The 18,946-nt window shown below is 41.8% G+C and overlaps 1 protein-coding gene and 2 pseudogenes across 5 annotated transcripts in view; 1 reads left to right on the forward strand and 2 right to left on the reverse strand.

The window, feature by feature from the left end:
* CEP112 (centrosomal protein 112) overlaps nt 1-18,946 on the reverse strand; it is a 556,849-nt gene that overhangs the window by 5,932 nt on the left and 531,971 nt on the right. The window lies entirely within an intron of this gene.
* Nucleotides 1,986-3,222, reverse strand: LOC115831559 (annotated as a pseudogene).
* On the forward strand, nt 8,219-14,451 carry LOC115831560 (annotated as a pseudogene).

The following is an 18,946-nucleotide window of genomic DNA, read 5'->3' on the forward strand; positions in this document are numbered from 1 at the left end:
CTCAGCACTTTGGGAGGCTGAGGTGGGCAGATCACTTGAGCCCAGGAGTTTGAGATCAGCCTGGGCATCTCTAAGAAAATATAAAAATTAGCTGGGCATGGTGGTGCACAACTATAGTCTCAGCTACCTGGGAGGCTGAGGTGAGAGGATCCTTTGAGCCCAGGAGATCAAGGCTGCAGTGAGCCAAGACTGGGCCACTGCACTCCAGTCTGGGTGACAGAGTGAGACTTTCTCCCCAAAAACCCCCCAAAATTCCTACTCCTCCAAACTGTCAGGTAGTTGGGGCACTAAATGTGATTCATATAATCATGAAGACATGAATGAAGGAGAATCTGCATAGCTATGTCTCCAACCCCCTTTGACACAAGTAGACAGGTAGAGTGCACTGGGCATAGGAAGGTTCCTGGTTCCTGGTTTCTTTCTGCCTCCTGAATACTATCGGGTCTGTGTTTAACTAACTGATGCTCACTGGGCTAGTAAAAAAACTAGGTTGGTGGCTCATCCCGTTCATCTCTCTCAAGGCTAAAGGAGTGAGAGGGTAGAAGAAAAGCCTTTGGAAGAATATGCCTGAATAGGATGAAGATGTGCATGGATGAGACATGAATATGCATGTGTAGATATTGGTGTCTTTTTCATGCACACGTATGTTTATTGCGGCACTATTCACAATAGCAAAGAGTTGGAACCAACCCAAATGTCCAACAACGATAGACTGGATTAAGAAAATGTGGCACATATACACCATGGAATACTATGCAGCCATAAAAAATGATGAGTTCGTGTCCTTTGTAGGGACATGGATGAAACTGGAAAACATCATTCTCAGTAAACTATCGCAAGGACAAAAAACCAAACACCGCATGTTCTCACTCATAGGTGGGAATTGAACAATGAGAACTCATGGACACAGGAAGGGGAACATCACACTCCGGGGACTGTTGTGGGGTGGGGGGAGGGGGGAGGGACAGCATTAGGAGATACACCTAATGCTAAATGACGAGTTAATGGGTGCAGGAAATCAACATGGCACATGGATACATATGTAACAAACCTGCACATTGTGCACATGTACCCTAAAACCCTAAAGTATAATAAAAAAAAAAAAAAAAAAAAAGATATTGGTGTCCTTTTCGAGCTGTGTTTCTGCATTTCTCTTCCTCCTACTATGAAATATGATAGAATTAATTATTTTAAAAATCTGTTGCATGTGCTGTGCATGACTTAACCAAACATTAAAGCTGAGTTGCAGTGTATCGTACCAAGTGATTCATCATACACACTATACACACCTGGAAATAGGCAATATACTCTGAAAATTGTGTACAACTGAGTTGAGTTGGATAAGCCTATCAATTTGCTGAAGATAATTTAAAATTAACAGTCTTTAAGACCCAACTTTTCTTACACTAAACTGAATTAAGGAAGAAATGTGCTTAAGAATTCATTTCATCACCTACTAAAATCCTGTGGCCACTGTTCTAGAATATAAATTTCCAATTTTTGGCAAAGTGCTTTTTTTGGGATACGCTATAATCCTGTGACTTATACCTAAAGGAAAAAAAGAAATAATAAAACATGATCTCTCCCACAGATGCAAAGTCTTTACTGATGAAATATCTGTTGATTCTCCCATCTACTGATTTTTCTCACCTTCTCTTCTTCAACTTACTTCCAAGTGAGCCAGTTCCAGCTACTCACTTACTTGGGTCAGTTAGCTGACTCAAATGAAGGAAAAATGCAAAGCAAAACACATGCTTTATAAACCAGACCTCAAGGTAACATTTATTGAGGGTTCATGGGTTATATATTGACTATTTTTTTTTCTATCACTCAACGCTGGTTCTGAAAGTTTGAGTTTCAACTCTTTTAAAAACAACTCATGCATGCACTATTTCCTTTTTAAACAAATTTTATTCTGTATTTTACTACTGAAATATGTTGTCCTACCCATTCCCACCCCACAGTAAAAATCTCACCCAGGCTCCCTATTTCTTTCCCTTATCCCCTCTTCCACCACACCATCCCGGGACAAGTGATCCAGGATTCCCTGTCCACTGGCCATTCTGGAGTGTATCCTTTGGGTAGCATTGTGGAAACCACCAGGGCCTTTGTGGAGCAAATGGAGGGGGCTGAAGGAGTCCCAAGAGGGGCTTGAGGGCCTTGGATCCTTGCTCATAGGCGAGCTTGATCTCATCATCTGGACAGGTAGAGGCAGATTCTTCCTGAGCATAGACATTGCTCAAGTACCGATGCACGCTCCAGAAGGCCTCAGGGATGGTGAATCCCTGGTACTTTTTTTTTTTCTTTTGAGATGGCATCTCACTCTGTTGCCCAGGCTGGAGTGCAGTGGCATGATCTTGGCTCACTGCAACCTCTGCCTCCCAGGTTCCAGCTATTCTCTTGCCTCAGCCTCCTGAGTAGCTGGGATTACAAGCACGCACCACCACATCTGGCTAATTTTTTTTTTTTTTTTTTTAGTAGAGACGGGGTTTCACCTTGTAGGCCAGGCTGGTCTTGAACTCCTGACCTCAAGTGATCTGCCTGCCTCAGCCTCCCAAAGTGCTGGGATTACAGGCATGAGCCATGACACCCGGCCCCCCTGGTACTTCTTACATACCACTTGCACTATGTGGAGCATTGGCAACAGGTTGCAGTCAGCCAGGGTGAGCTCATTGCCATCCAGAAACTTCCTCTGAGAGACGCCTTCATCTTCAGAACTGGTTTCATCCACTTCTTCTGAGTGGGGGGATGTCAAGTAACTGTCTAAAACCTTCAGGACTTTCAGGAGTCCCTGCTCCACATTGTCATTGAGTGCTGGCTTTGAATTCTTGATGTAAGCAGAAAATTTCGCAAATATGTCCAGCTCAGCTGTGCTGGACTCAGGGTTCAGAGCTGCCAGCTTGGGGTACCTGGGAGGGCACAGCACTGCCTACAGAAATTCCTCAATCTTGTTGGTGTCCTTGTGCTCTTCCATGCCATACAGCAGGAATGGGAGCTGCCCTCCTGGGCACAGCTTTTGCACAATCTCGGTCTGCCTCTTGGTGTCAATGATGGTGACACTGAAGGTGACTCCCTTGAGCCACAGCACCATGAACAGTCTCTAGGAGAAGGGGCAGTTCCCAATCTTGGCCCCATCACTGCCAGCCTTCACGAACAACTCAACTTGCCGTTGTTCTTCAGCTATGGTTGTGTCGGGGACCAGAAAGTGGCCATAGCTGGGGAACTGGGGCATGCACTATTTCTTACATCCTTACCTGTTTACAATGTCTATCTGTTTTCCTAAGCTGGCACTCAGCAAGAAGGCCATGTTCCGTTTGAGTGCCAAGATGGTGAAGCCCAATGGTGAGAAGCCGGACAAGTTCAAGTCTGGCATTTTCCAGGGTCTTCTGAAGCTGGAGATGAACTCGGACCTCAAGGCTTAGCTCGGTTGCATTTACAATGCAGTCCTTGAGGATTTGGTCTTCTCACATCAAACTGGATGGCAGCCAGCTCATACAGGTTAATTTGGACAAAGCACAGCAGAACAATATGGAACACAAGGTCAAAACTTTTTCTGGTGTTTATAAGGAGCTCATAGGCAAAGATGTTGATTTTGAATTTCCAGAATTTCAATTGTAAACACAAATTATAAAGTATATTCACAGTAAAAAAAACAAAAAAGTCTATCCATTGCCTGTATATTTAAAAGACAACTTTGCTGGGTATAAAAATGCTTCAATCCCACTTTCTTTCTCTCATAACTTTGTGAATACAAAGATCAAGTTAGCTAGGCATGGTGGAGTGCACCTGTAGTCCCAAATACTTGGGAGGCTGAGGCAGGAGGATTACTTGAGCCCCTCAGAACATTTCTCCAGTGTTTTCTGGCATTACATATTGCCATGGTAAAGTCTGAGGCCAATCTGATTTTTTTCATGTTAAATATAACTTTCTTTTTCTGCTTAGATGCTATGATTTTCTTTTTCCTTCATTTAGTAACTTCACTGGGAAATGCTTTGATACTAATTATTTTATATTAATTTTCCTGAGACATTGTGTGTGCCCTTTCTACCTTTACATTCCATTATTTGAACAAAAGTTTCCTTTGTTAGAATAATTATTTGTATTTTATTATATATATATTTTTATATATATATTTTTCTGTTGGTTCTCTTCTTCAGAGACACAAACTTTGCATGTGTTGACCCTTCTTTGACAATCTCCCATAATTATACATTTTCTCTATTATCACTTATACTTTCATATCATTTTATTTTGAGACAGGGTCTTGCTATGTTGCCCAGGCTGGTCTCCAACTCCTGGACTCAACCAATCTTCCTGCCTCAGCCTCCTGAGTAGTTGGAATTACATGCACACATCACTGCACCAAACTCTTCTTATCTTTTATTTCTATTTTATATTTTCATTTCATTTTGTATAATAGCCTCTAGCCTAATTACTATATTTCCTTGGATGGTTTTAGTTATGATTTTTCTATTTTTGTTTCATCTACTATGGTTTCAATCTCTGTAATCGTTTGCTTTTGTCTACCATTTTTCCTAAGCTCTGAGAGATCACTTTTCATCTGTCTGTTGACTTATATAATCTTAAAATATGTCTCTTCTTTTTTCTACTTCTCTATCTCCCTCCACCATTTTCCTTGAGAGATGTCTAAATGTGTTTTGTGAATGCTTTGACACTGTGAAGAGCTGTTATAAAGAACTGTAATTAGTCTGAACCTTCCTCCTGTAATTTTCCATTTGATATACAGAACATTATTTGCTCACATTCTTTCTTCTCCTCTCTTTTAATCCAGCAAAGATAATATGCTAGTTGCTTTCTCTAAAAGAAAAATTACACCTCATTTTTGAATGGAACCAACTATTTGCTGAGCGTTGAGGTGTGGCAGGGGCAGCTGGGGTCAGGCCACAGCTATGCTTTGGTTTTGTTGTCTTCATTACACTTTGACCAAATCTATGATTTCATTTGCTCTGGGGGCCTATGTCCCTCAGTGTTCAAGTACTTTGGAGGTCACGGCCAAGTACTTAAGCCTTTTGGTTCATGCTCATGGTTGGTTTCTCTTGACTCTCCTTCCTCCCACCCTGCCCACTATTCACATGTGATGGTTTCTCTCTAGCAGGAGTCTAGGCCATCGAGAGTAGAAGATTGGGTGTGACTAAGGTTGCTCTTTGATCACCATTATTCCTTCCATCACTTTTCAAATTCAGAAGTTACATTTTCCAACATTTATTGAAGATTTGTGCATTTATACTTCCTGTCTACTCCTTTATTCTTAGTTTTTGTGATTTCAGTGAATTTGAATGAATTTAAAATAAGCCTCTGGAAAATATGAAATTACCTCATGTATGAGTGAGACTGTCAACTGGGAAAATATTACTACCCTGAATCCTTAAACTCAAATGCTCAATTTAAAAATCATTATATAAAGCTGAATCCTGTTACTTTAATAAAGTCATGAAAAACTTTAACCAATCTGTTTTCATTCTATTTATGAGGTTAATAAAGTTACCACAGGCAAACATCTACTGAGGACTTTCTGTGTGCCAGGTGTGACTCTCCAGGTTTTTATATGGACTTAATCCTTCTGATCACCCAGTGAGGGAAGCACAGAGAGGTAAAACATGATTTGAACTCAGGTAGTCTGACTCTCAAGCACATATGATTGTCCACTTTGCTCTACAGTTTCTCAAATAATCCTTCTAAATGCTGAGTTGATTTTTCCACCCTAGGGGGAAGAGAATGCCAGAGACACGTGGGTTAGAGGAGTCTTTGCTACCACGCTCTAGTGCTTTCCCCAGCACAACAGGGGCCAGGGCCAGGGGATGGGGCGTTGAACTGCAGTGCTTCCAGACATCCATCTAGTCATTGATCTTTTTAAAAAAGTGACAACAATAACAACAATGACAACAACAACTGGTTCCAGAGGACTCCCCACACTTTCCCACTGATTTAAAAATTTTAGCTTAGTACGGATTTATATATGACCAATTGAAGAAAACCTACACAAATGCAACGTACATGTCTGACCTAAAATAAAAGTTCCACAAATTCCCCAAAGAAGTACATATTCAAAAATCCAACCAGTGAAGGATACATGTAAATATGTCACATGGCAAAATGACAAAAGAAAAGGAAATAATTAGTTTATATTCCTATATATCACTCTTGATTCTTGTTACTTATTTTTTTTTGAGACTGAGTTTTGCTCTTGTTGCCCAGGCTGGAATGCAATGGCATGATCTCAGCTCAGCGCAACCTCCGCCTCCTGGGTTCAAGCGATTCTCCTGCCTCAGCCTCCTGAGTAGCTGGGATTACAGGCATGCACCACCATTCCCAGCTAATTTTGTATTTTTAGTAGAGACAGGGTTTTTCCATGTTGGTCTGGTCTCGAACTCTTGACCTCAGGTGATCCACCCACCTTGGCCTCCCAAAGTACTGGGATTACAGGCATGAGCCACTGTACCTGACCTTTTTTTTTTTTTTTTTTTTTTTTTTTTCAAGAGACAGGGTCTTGCTCTGTTATCTAGGCTGGAGTGCCATGGCACAATCACGGCTCATTGCAGCCTCAACCTCCCAAGGCTCAAGTGATCCTCCCACCTCAGCCTCCCGAGTAGCTGGGACTACAGGTGCGTGCCACCATACCCAGCTAATTTCTTTTTTCCCCATATGGATAGTTTCTCACTATGTTGCCTAGGCTGGTCTCAAACTCCTGGGCTCAAGTGATCCTCATGCCTTGGCCTCCCAAAGTACTAAGATGATAGGCATAAGCCACCATGCCTGGCTTTTGCTACTGCTTTTCTATCCCCACCTCTGACCCAGGCTGTGTTTAAGGGGAAACAATGAGGGAATGAGAACTTTTACCTGTGGACTATTCATGAACTTGGAACTGCCTGACTATGAAACAATCTGGCCTTACAACAGACCACGAAGCAAGATGAGGTTGAGTGGAGTTAGGCAAAGGGTTTGATGGACACACAATTCCTTTGATTCAAGATCAAAATTTTTACACATACATGTATTTTATTATTATATTTGAATATTAAACTCATTAGCATAAAGTGTCCTATTATACCAGTGAGTGATTTCTATTAAACACGAAGGTATTCAAAGGCTGTTCTGCTGTGGCTCATTTCCATCCTCTCTCCATTCCCACCATCCTCAAAAAGCACTGTGGATAATTACATGCTCTTCCACATCCCTCAACCATATCGCACCAAAGAGAGGGGCTTCCCTCTCTCCACCACGGTTACTTCTCTCTCTACCTTCCTTCATCTTCCTTCCTTTAGCAAAATAAAGTTAGGAAACTCACTCAGGACATTGTGATAATGACATTTCTATAATTAGTAATGACTCCTGTAAGCTGAGTGGAAATGGGGTCTTTATAACATGGTGCCCATGTGACCAAAGGGCTATGCCCTGCTCCGTGGCAACAGACTGCCCACTTTTCCCTCCAAGGCATGGCACTGACACTATGATTCCCTTAACTTTTAAAGTGAACTGTGAAGACCAAGACCATCCCTAACTAGAGTTTCATGTTCCAATCAAGTAAAACTGAAATCATGGGTAACCAGACAAATGCTCATTTGCATAAATAAGAGACTATAAGGTGTATGGAATGTGCAGTTGACTTGAGCCAAAGGGTCCCTAGAGATAAAAATTCAGAGTGACATTGGAAAAAAGGAGCCTTGAAAATCTATAATTTCATTAAAAATAGCAAAGGGAGAACTAAAACATATTTTATGATGTTTTTATTGAAAAAACACTGTATTGACCGGGTGCATTGGCTCATGCCTGTAATCCCAGCACTCTGGGAGGCCGAGGCGGGTGGATCACCTGAGGTCAGTAGTTCAAGACCAGCCTAGCCAACATGGCGAAACCCCGTCTCCACTAAAAATACAAAAATTAGCCAGGCACGGTGGCAGGCGCCTGTAATCCCAGCTACTCAGGAGGCTGAGGCAGAAGAATCGCTTGAAGCCAGGAGGTGGAGGTTGCAGTGAGCCAACATCGTGCCACTGCACTCCAGCCTGGGCAACAGAGTGACAGTCTGTCTCAAAACAAACAAACAAACACTGTATCAACCAGTCATGTCAATATGTCAAAACCATGTCAAATATGTCAATTTGTTTATAATAAAACAAAAACTAAGATGGAAATGTGCAGCTCTGTGCAATCAGCTTAGGCACAGGCCTCAAATGCAAGTTATTTTATTGCAAGCTCCAATATGCCTAACACAAAATTGTCTTTTGAGGAGCTGAGAAAAGAGGAACCTATTACATCGCCACTGGTTTATGCTACAGTGGTGGTTTATATGTCTCTGCATAGTCCTTTATTATCATATTTTGAGGTAAGGGTGAAGCAGTTCAGGAAAATAAGTGTGCATGAGGCCAGGTGTGGTGGCTCATGCCTCTAATCCCAGCACTTTGGGAGGCTGAGGCAGGAGTATCGCTTGAACTCAAGAGTTCAAGACCAGCCTGGGCAACATAATGAGATCTCATTTCTACTAAAAATAAAAAAAAAAAATTAGCTGGGCATGGTGGCATGCATCTGCGGTCCCAGCTACTTGAAAGTCTGAGGTGGGAGGGTCACTTGAGCCCAGGAGATCCAGGCTGCAGTGAGCTATGTTTGTGCCACTGCACCCAGCCTGGGCAACTAAATGAGACCCTGTCTAAAAAAAAAAAAAAAAAAAAAAGTGTGCCTAATACTACTTTACAAAGCCCAACAAGCATTTCTGGGGTCAGTTCAGCAGAGAAAAAGGGGAACTAAGTAAGAATTCTATTGATGTTATCTCCTGAATCTCTTTACACTTTGCCACCGGTACCATCCCAATCCAGAATACATTCAATACATTCATCTTGCACCTGCATGACTGCAATATTGGTATGTTGGTTTTGCTTTTCAAGCAGAATTTGCTTAACTTTTAAGATCAAAATTCATATCCTATATATGGCCAACAAGGCCCTGTACTGTCTGGCCCTATCCACCTCCTAACCTCCTGCAACTCCAGAGAGTCACCTGGCCTCTGGAATACCAGACATGTTTGCTTTCTTTCAATTCATTCACCAATGCCCTGTGCTTTTTCTCACAACAGGATGGTTCGTTTTTTTCTCTGATTATTCTTTCTTGTTGTGTGGGGTTTTGCCACTGTGTCCATCTGGACCTCTGGATGTTGGGGGCCCCTGCTCTGTGGTGATGTCAGGGAGGGGGCAGATCTAGGCACCCAGGGGGAGGGAGCTTGGACAGACCTTCATGATGAGGCTGTGTTGGGGCCAACTGACTCCCCTTTAGACAAGCCATATAGCCCTGAGTGTGGCAGGCACGAGCTTCATTAGCAAAAACAGGCCCCACACCAGCCCTTGCTTTCAAGCTGCAACCCAGGCTCCTAGCACTTTCCTGGCAAGGAGCACTTCTAGCATTTTTAGTCCCTGTCATCCCTAACAGGTTTCCTCCCAGCTGCCTCTGCTTGCTGCTGGGCTCAGTACCTGGAAGCTGTGGCTTCACTCACCACTTGGGTTCTGCTCTGTTTCTACATCACAGAGATGTTCGTCTTGCTTTTAATACCAAATACTGGCCGGGAGCGGTGGCTCATGCCTGTAATCCCAGCACTTGGGGAGGCCAAGGTGGGCAGATCACCTTAAGTCAAGAGTTCAAGACCAGCCTAGCCAACATGGTGAAAACTCTTCTCTACTAAAAATACAAAAAAAAAAAAAAAAAAAAAAAATTAGCTGGGCATAGTGGGGAGTACCTGTAGTCCCAGCTACTCAGGGAGGCTGAGGCAGGAGAATCAAATTAGCTGGGCATGGTGGCGAGTGCCTGTAGTCCCAGCTACTCAGGGAGGTTGAGGCAGGAGAATCGCTTGAACCCAGGAGGTGGAGGTTGCAGTGAGCCAAGAAAACAAATACATTTTTCTAATTCTCTCTTTCACTCTCTTTCTCTCTCTCTCTCTCTATATGTATTTTTTATGTATATATATTTTTTATTTCCATAAGGTTTTTGGGGAACAGGTGGTATTTGGTTACATGAGTAAGTTCTTTAGTGGTGATTTGTGAAAATTTCATGCACCCATCACCCGAGCAGTATACACTGAACCCAGTGTATAGTCTTTTATTCCTCGCCCCCTTCCCACCCTTTCTCCCTGAGTCCCCAAAGTCCATTGTGTCATTCTTATTCCTTTGTATCCTCATAGCTTAGCTCCCACTTACGAGTGAGAACATACGATGTTTAGTTTTCCATTCCCGAGTTACTTCACTTAGAATAATAGTCTCCAACTCCATTCAGGGTGCTGTGAATGCCATTAATTCATTCCTTTTTATGGCTGAGTAGTATTCTGTTGCATATAGACCACAGTTTCTTTATCCACTCACTGATTGATGGACATCTGGGTTGGTTCCACATTTATGCACCCCTTGTGAATTGTGCTGCCATAAACAGTTGTGTGCAAGTATCTTTTTCATTTAATGACTTCTTTTCCTCTGGGTAGATACCCAGTAGTGGGATTGCTGGATCAAGTGATAGTTCTACTTTCACTTCTTTAAGAAATGTCCACACTGTTTTCCATAGTGGTTGTACTAGTTTACATTTCCACCAGCAGTGTAGAAGTATTCCCTTTTCACCGCATCCACACTAACATCTATTATTTTTTGATTTTTTGATTATGGTCATTCCTTCCTTCCTCTCTTTCTCTCCTTCTTTCTCCTTCCTTCCTTCCTTCCTTCCTTCCTTCCTTCCTTCCTTCCTTCCCTTTCCTTTCCTTCCTTCATTCCTTCCTTCCTTTTCTTTCTTTCTTTCTTGTAAAGTCTCACTCTGTCACCCAGGCAGAAGTGCGGTGGCATGGTCCCGGCTCACTATAAACTCCACCTCACAGGTTCAAGTGATTCTCCTGCCTCAGCCTCCTGAGTAGCTGGGATTAAGGCATGCACCACCACTACACCCAGCTAATTTTTGTATTTTTAGTAGAGATAGGGTTTCACCATGTTCGCCAGGCTGGTCTCCAACTCCTGACCTCAGGTGATCCGCCTGCCTTGGCCTCCCAAAGTGCTGGGATAACAGGCATGAGCCACTGCGCCCAGCTGATGATGGCCATTCTTGAGAGTGTAAGGTGGTATACAAATGGCCAAAAATGCTCAACGTCACTAATGATCAGGAAAATGCAAATCAAAACCACAATGAGATCTCTTTATATTTTATCAATCATTGTAGAGTGTTTGGAGCTGAGGGGGTGCCTGGTAATATGACCTAATAGAGCCATCTAGTAGAAAAGGACAGACTGTTTTGTAATCTTTTGATTTAAAAAAGTGTAGGGATTAAGAGCCCAGATGCTGAAACTGCGGTCTGGAGCTGGGTCTGAGTTGTGCCCCTAATCTGTGTGCTCCCAGGAAGAGTAACTTCTCTGTGCCTCAGTTTCCTTATCAGGAAAATAACTTTTCAAGGCCACTGTGAAGATTAGATGATTTAACACCTGCAAAATTTTTTTAACAGTTGCACATAATAAATGTTCAATAAACATTAGTTATCATTATGACTTAATAGATTTTTATTATATATATTTCATATTATGTATATAGTATGAATTATATTTATATATATATTCCATTTAGCCAATTCTCTATCATTAAACTTTATTGCTATTCCTAATTATTTGCAACATTAGAAATCCTTATAGCAAATTATTTGCATAAATTAATGATTGAGGACTCCACTGAAATGTTTTTGTATTTTTTGGTATCTGTGGATTGAGAAAATACCTTACCAAAAGCTCCTATGAATCCAGAATCAATTTTGAATGAATTTAGATTTTATAATTCCAGACAATCTATATATATTTGAAAAACAGTAGTGCCTGTTTATCCAGGATACCAACAATGGCTAGTGAGTGTCTTAGTTTGGGCTGCTATAACAAATACCATAGATTGAGCAGATTAATCAATAAGCATATATTTCTCACAGTTCTGGAGGCTGAAAGTGCAAGATCAGGGTGCCAACATGGCCAGGTTCTTGGCAAGAGCTCTCTTCCTGCTTCCAGTTTATAGCAATGTGTATGCGGACCTTCCCAGATGGCCTTTCCTTGATGCGCTCTGGTCTCTCTTCCTCTTTTTATAAAGACATTCATCTCATTATGGGGGACCTACCCTCATAACCTCATCTAGATCTAATTACCTCCCAAAGGCCACCTCCGAATACTATCACACTGGGGATTAGGGATTCAACACATGAATTTGGGAGGGGACACAAACATTCATTGTATAGCAGTGCACACATGAATTTTCTCAGATCCTTGTCAATAACTCTGGTCCACAGGTGGGGAACCATTGCTTCATTGTAAATGACTTAAGGGAAGGATCTCAGCTCAAAACTCTCTTTCCATCTGGATTTCCACCAATACATAGGAGGATTAAGGGAAAATAACATATACTTCTACTCGTTGTGGATTAGTTTATCCAGAAATTGTTCTTTGAATGCCTGGCTTAGCAGAATGTGTTAAGTAAAGTGAGTTTGACTGGTGGGTAGATTGAAGGGGGCAGGAGGAGGGGAGGGAGAAAAAGAGGTGACTTTGGAGCATGGCATGTACTCTGAGGCAGGGTGGACAAGGGCAGGCACTGCAATTGGCCATCTGGTGTAAGAAGAGTGCAGCAAAAAGACAAAGGGCTTCTGAAGGGTGGCGAAGGGCCAGAGGAGGTGGGCAGGAGCTGGGCACAGGAAGGCTTGCTGGGAGGGATCAGATGTAACACAAACAGGAATGTGGAGGATGTTTCTGAGGGATGGGCCTTTATGCAGCCAAACGTTTTTGCATAGGCTTTTTAGGGAAATGAGTATATTTTGGTTTCAAGAATAAGAACGAGGGCTGGGCGCGGTGGCTCATGCCTGTAATCCCAGCACTTTGGGAGCCTGAGGCGGGCAGATCACGAGGTCAGGAGATCGAGACCAGCCTGGCCAACATGGTGAAACCCCATCTCTGTGAAAAATACAAAAATTAGGCAGGCGTGGTGGTGCGCACCTGTAGTCCCAGCTACTTGGGAGGCTGAGGCAGGAGAATCGCTTGAACCCAGGAGGCAGAGGTTGCAGTAAGCCGAGATTGCACCACTGTACTCCAGCCTGGCAACAGGGCAAGACTCCATCAAAAAAAAAAAAAAAAAAAAAGAATAGGAATGAAAGAAATAGTAGTAAAAGATGATGCCAAAAAAATGCTGTAGTACAGGTGAGAAAATGTGCCGCCTTCTAAGAAATTCCATTTTTTTATTGGGGTTAAAGTATCATGTGTTGCCACAGCAACTGCCAAGAAAAATCCGTTTTAAGAAAGGTGCTCTGCTGCAGAGCTCATGTACTTTGATTCTGAAGTATAAAGTGAAAATGTAAAAATAACTGCAATTTTCTTAACAATCTTAAAAATATTCATTTGCCCCCTTTCTTCAATATCATTTCCTCTTTAGGTTCTTTATTCTAACTGGCGTCCTCTCAAACCAAGCGTGCAGCGCAATAAGAGTCCTCCATTCCCTGTTCATAGGAACCATTCCACCGCAAGGGAGTGAAACCTGCTGCTTAACAGGCCTGGGACTCCAAGGCAAGGAGGTGGCTGGTGCAGGAAGCAGTTGCTGACCTCTGTTGTTTGAAGGGTGGCATGAACTAGTTTCTGGAAAGGGTTATATTTTCAGGACCATTTTCTGATCCTGTGGAGAAAAAGGTGGCTTTAGCATGAGTGAGTGGTTCAAACCCAGTACATTAATAGGTTTAGATGCTCTAAATCCAGCTTCAGGTAGTTCAAAAGATTCTCTGACACCAAAAAGAAAACAAAGGTCTGGTAAGTCTACCTCTAAGGATTCACACACAGAGAAAAGATAGAAAATGGATAACACAGTCAAAGACCAGAAAATTACTAATAAACTGTCTGAATTCGTTCATGAATCGAAGACTTAAATTCCAAATAAGATTGAGGTTGTCATTGGGGCCGTACCATGGCGGCAAAGACTCAGAAGAGGAGCTCGGACAGTGATCCATCCCAAAGCACGAATTATTGTGGAAACCGGGCCAATAGTGATTGGCAAAGGGAACCTGATAGAAGAACAGGGCCTTATCATAAATGCTTCCTCGGATAATATCACTCCTGACACTGGAGATCCAGAACCAAAACCTATGATCATTGGCACCAATAATGTGTTTGAAGTTGGCTGTCATTCCCAAGCCATGAAGATGGGAGATAATAATGTCATTGAATTAAAAGCATATGTAGGCAGAAATGTAATATTGACAAGTGGCTGTCTCACTGGCGCTTGTGGCGACCTGAACACTTTTGAAGTCATCCCTGAGAATACGGTGATCTATGGTGCAGACTGCCTTCGTTGGGTGCAGGCTGAGCGACCGCAGCCTCAGACACTACAGCTGGATTTCTCGATGAAAATCTTGCCAAATTACCACCACCTAAAGAAGACTATGAAAGGAAGCTCAACTCCAGTAAAGAACTAAGAACAGTACATGAAATGCAGATAACATTTTGTCTTTGACTGCTATCTTTTGAATGGACCACAGTGTTTATGTACTCTTAGCAACTCACAGAATAATACACGTTGACTTTATTTTGTAAAATTGGGTTGAGAGGAAAGTAATGGATTTTCATTGTAACTATCCCTTATAATTCATATAAAATGTATTATTTTCCTATATCCTTGCTTCTTTTACGATAATTTACAGATTTAGCTTTTCTTTTGTTATATAAACTGCTAGCCACAGATTTTAGTTATGTAAAAGACTACCCATGACAAGAAAGGACATATTGTTATGTATTTATATTCTAGCATAGGCTAAACTGAATAAAAATACTGATAACAGGAAAAAAAAAAGATTGAGGTTGTGATGTAAAATAAACACATGTGAATATTAAAATTTTGGACAGTATTTTGCATATAAGCAGTACCCTTTACTTCCTGATGGAGATGGAAAAGCTGAAACCATATTACAGAGCTCCTATTAAATGTGGCCTTGGGAGGTACTCATTTAGAACTTCACAAGACACATGTAGTGCAGATTTTATTCAGCAGCATTCATTCCAGCATTTACTCCAGCATTATTCACCAGTTTTCTGGTAACTGGAATCTACCCCTCTCCCATTCTCTGTCCCACCCAAGGGTCAGGGGTAGAGTATGTGACGGGACCCTAAGGCAATCATCACGTCGCATTATCTGGACCATAACTATTGAGGGCCTGGGAACATGATCCAAGTCCAGGTAACCAGAGTCACTGACAGTCAAAGGATGCAGACTCTCTCATCCACTGGACTTTCCCCATGGATGTCATTCTGGAATTGTGACAACCAACTTGCTATCATGGAGTACGAAGTGAACTGAGGGTTTTGACAAGCCAGGGGAAGAATTGAGAAGTGGAGAAAAATAAACTAAGCCCTTTTATCAATCTGTACCTAAAGTTAGCCCTGTCTTTGGATTTTTCAGTTTGGGTTAGATTTTCTGTCACTTGCAACCCAAACAGTCTGAATTGAAACAACACAGAATATGCAAAATATTCACTTACATTTATGTGTATCGCATCTGTTAAACCATCTGTCAACAAACTTCAGCCTGCAGACCAAATTTGGGACACTGCTTGTTTTTGTAAATAAAGTTTTACTGGAACACAGCCATGCTCATTTGTTTACTTATTGTCTGTGATTGCTTTCTCATGACCATGGCAGTATTGAGTAGTCTTGACAGAGACCTTATAGCTCACAAAGCCCTGAAACATTTGTTATCTGGCCCTTTATAGAAAGTTGGCTGACCCCTGTGACTAGACCCAGCTCCACTAGGTAGGGACTGTGTTTGTTTTGCTGACTGCTATGGCCTCAGCATTTACCATGGTGCCTGGCATATGCTAGCAACTCAATACAATAAATATTTGCTGATGAATGAATGAATCACACAGAGCTTACAACCTTTGGTGTTAAGTCTGTCTTTGTCTCAAAATGACAAGGTCTTCAGAATGTCTAGAGTAAACTCATCACACATGCTTTCCCTAAAGACAAAGAGAAGATTCTGTCATCTCAGTATTGCAGTTCTTAATCAGCACAGTGGCTATTAATAAGTAGGCTGGCTTCAAAGCTGAGAAAGTCGGAGGCAAACACCAGGGCCTACGGGGCTGCTGAGATCAAAGAGGATCTTAGAGATTCACCCCGAAGGAGGGGAGTTGGTTTCATCATGCTCTTTCCTCTTCTGTGTTTCTCCGGTTTACTCACTATCAGACTTTTTATATATGGTTGAGATAGTCAATGACTCATGCCTCTTTTCTTCTAAAACCAAATGCCAGCTCCTTTCTTGCTAGAATATATAATTTTGGTCTCATTTCTAATGTTTTTCTTCTTAATAATAACATTCTTAATATTTTTTCTTTCCTTAGATTGATATATACTATGAATACTCCATTCTTTTAAAGAAGAGCTGGTACAGGTCCTAAAGCAGTTTGAGCAGTATAGCAATTCTATAGGCATGGGATGAGAAAGGCTGAATGTGGAAAGTCTGGACAGGTACATGTTGAAGAACATGAATATATGGAAGACCAAGTTTAAACAAGTTAGAAGGAAGCATCTTCTCTATGTTGCAAGGTACATCCCTGAAAGCGTTTGGGGAAAACCTAGGGGAGGGATAGGGTGTTTTTCACTTCTGTTTACAATGTCTGACTTTCCTCTCAGAAAGAGGGTGACTAGGTCTTTTTGATTGGGGCCAGACTTCCTAAAAAGGGTAGTTTTCATCAACAAAGGACAAAAACCCCAACCAAAGGGTAGGTTTATACTGACTTTGTTAATAAAAGACCCAAGAAAACCTACAGAATAAGGCTGATACTCAGTGAGGCTGATGGGGGTTTTGGAGTCTCCCTGATATTTACAATTTATACACAGAAGTAAGGTTGGAGCACTGGGCACATAGCAAATGCTTAGTAAATATTGTTTTAATGAGTAAAAGGCTGAACAAAGTTGTTGTTGAATAGGTAGGTGGCACCTTGAAATTATGGAAGGTAGTAAAGGTTATGTCAACAAATTTAGATTGAATGTAGTAAAAAATAGAAAAAGCAAAGAAAACCCCACATTATGAACACCTTATATGTGCCAGATACTGTATTAAGCAATTGATGCATAATCTTTTACATACTGTGATGATTCTATTTAATTCTTACATACAATTTGGAAGACAGACATTATCTACTCATTCCATAGAGAAGGAAGCAGGTTCACAGTGCGTAACTGCTAGAACCACGATTGAAGCCTGACATCTAACCCTGTACTGTGCCCATTTATTACCAGGAGGTGGAGAAGGGAAGAGGATTGATATGGAAATATTGCGATGAAATCTCAGGAGAGGAGATTCTGGGATTCAGGGGGGCAGCTGGGAGCTGCTGGAGTGATCTAGGAAAGTGAGGAACTCCTAGTCTGATCTGAGGTGATGGCTATGGGAAGGTCATAAAATAGAAGCTGATTAATTACCTGTCTCATAGAATAGAAGCAAGAGATGAGTTATGTGAGAATATATGCTTCAGCCATGTGCCTAGAAGGGTGATGTTCCTGCAGAGACAAGGCAATGGGTACAGTACAGGGAGTTGGTCTGGGTGTGGGTAGGACACAAGGTATGTTTGGGGGTTTGCATTTACTTAGTTTGAGGAGCAGAGGAGACATTCATGAGGAAATATGTGAGTAGAGCTCAGGAGAAAAGCAGGACTAGAGGCTCAAGAATTACAGGCCAGAAGAAGAAGCTGTAGCCCCGGGAATGGAAGAGCTCTCTGAAGGGGAAAGGGGAAACAGGAATGTCCCAGGAGCCAAGGCTCATCTATAAGGGACTTCCACATTTAGGATGTAGGAGAAGGAAGCAGAAGCAGGGAATGACCAGAAATGGCTCCAGAGATGAGATGAAAGTTAGGAGAGCAGGGAGTAAGGCTTTGGGTTTCACACAGGAAGGAGGGAAAGTAGGTGTTAGGTGCTGCCAAGATCAAGGAAAATAAGCAAGAAAACCAGGCCATTTCAGTTGCAGTGAGCCAAGATCACGCCACTGCACTCCACCCTGGGTGACAGAGCGAGACTCTGTCTCAAAAAAAAAAAGGAAGACCAGGCCATTTCTATCCCCTGCCTTGAATATCACCACCGCATAGGAAATAGAATGGTCTAGATAGCAGATTAATCATGAGGGATTTTGGTGAACAACAGTGCTACAAATAAGAGGGGTTTAAGAAGAAATTAATTTGTTGATAAACATACAGTTTCCTATTTTAAAGCAAAACTTAAAATAAAAGATCCACATCTAACCTTCAGTTAAATATCATTCAAAATATCTGATTTAGACAGAGAGTTCTGACCTGGTTTGAGGGCATTTTTCAAGAGGCAAGCTATGACTGCTCTTTCTTTTCTGCATATTTAAACTCTTGACAATTATAAATAAGCTAAACCTCTCCCTCAAAGTACCAATTATCTCCTTATGTTTGAGAAGGCATGTCTTGCCAGATATGGTATTCTATACGAAACACAAAATACGAAGACAAAGGCAGCCGTTGTCCCACCGGTGCACCCCGGATTTACTTAGGCAGCTCGAATGAACACTAATGAGGATTTTGTGCCTGAATCTCCCACCTTCCAGCTAAAGGGAACCGAGACCCCACAACCTCACAGCAGAACATTTCTTAACACCATTGTAAACACTGACTCCATTCAGGAGTTGTTCACCTTTACACAGCAGAGAGAAAAGAATTTTTTGTTCAATTAAAACTTAGGGAGTGTGACGTCATCAAAATACTTCCTTTAGGCTTTCTGAAAGAAAAAAGCTTATACTTTTTACACGAGAAGTAAAAAGGAGCTTCAGAAATACATAACTGACATATAATAGGCCAGGAAGGGAACAGGAGACATCAGTAACTCCTATGTGGGATAATGGAGGCCTTCATAGACGTGATGAGATTTGACTGGGACATTGAAGAATGAGTAGGAACTTTCAAG

This window comes from Nomascus leucogenys, chromosome 19 (assembly GCF_006542625.1).
Source record: "Nomascus leucogenys isolate Asia chromosome 19, Asia_NLE_v1, whole genome shotgun sequence".
NCBI classification, from domain to species: Eukaryota; Metazoa; Chordata; class Mammalia; order Primates; family Hylobatidae; genus Nomascus; species Nomascus leucogenys.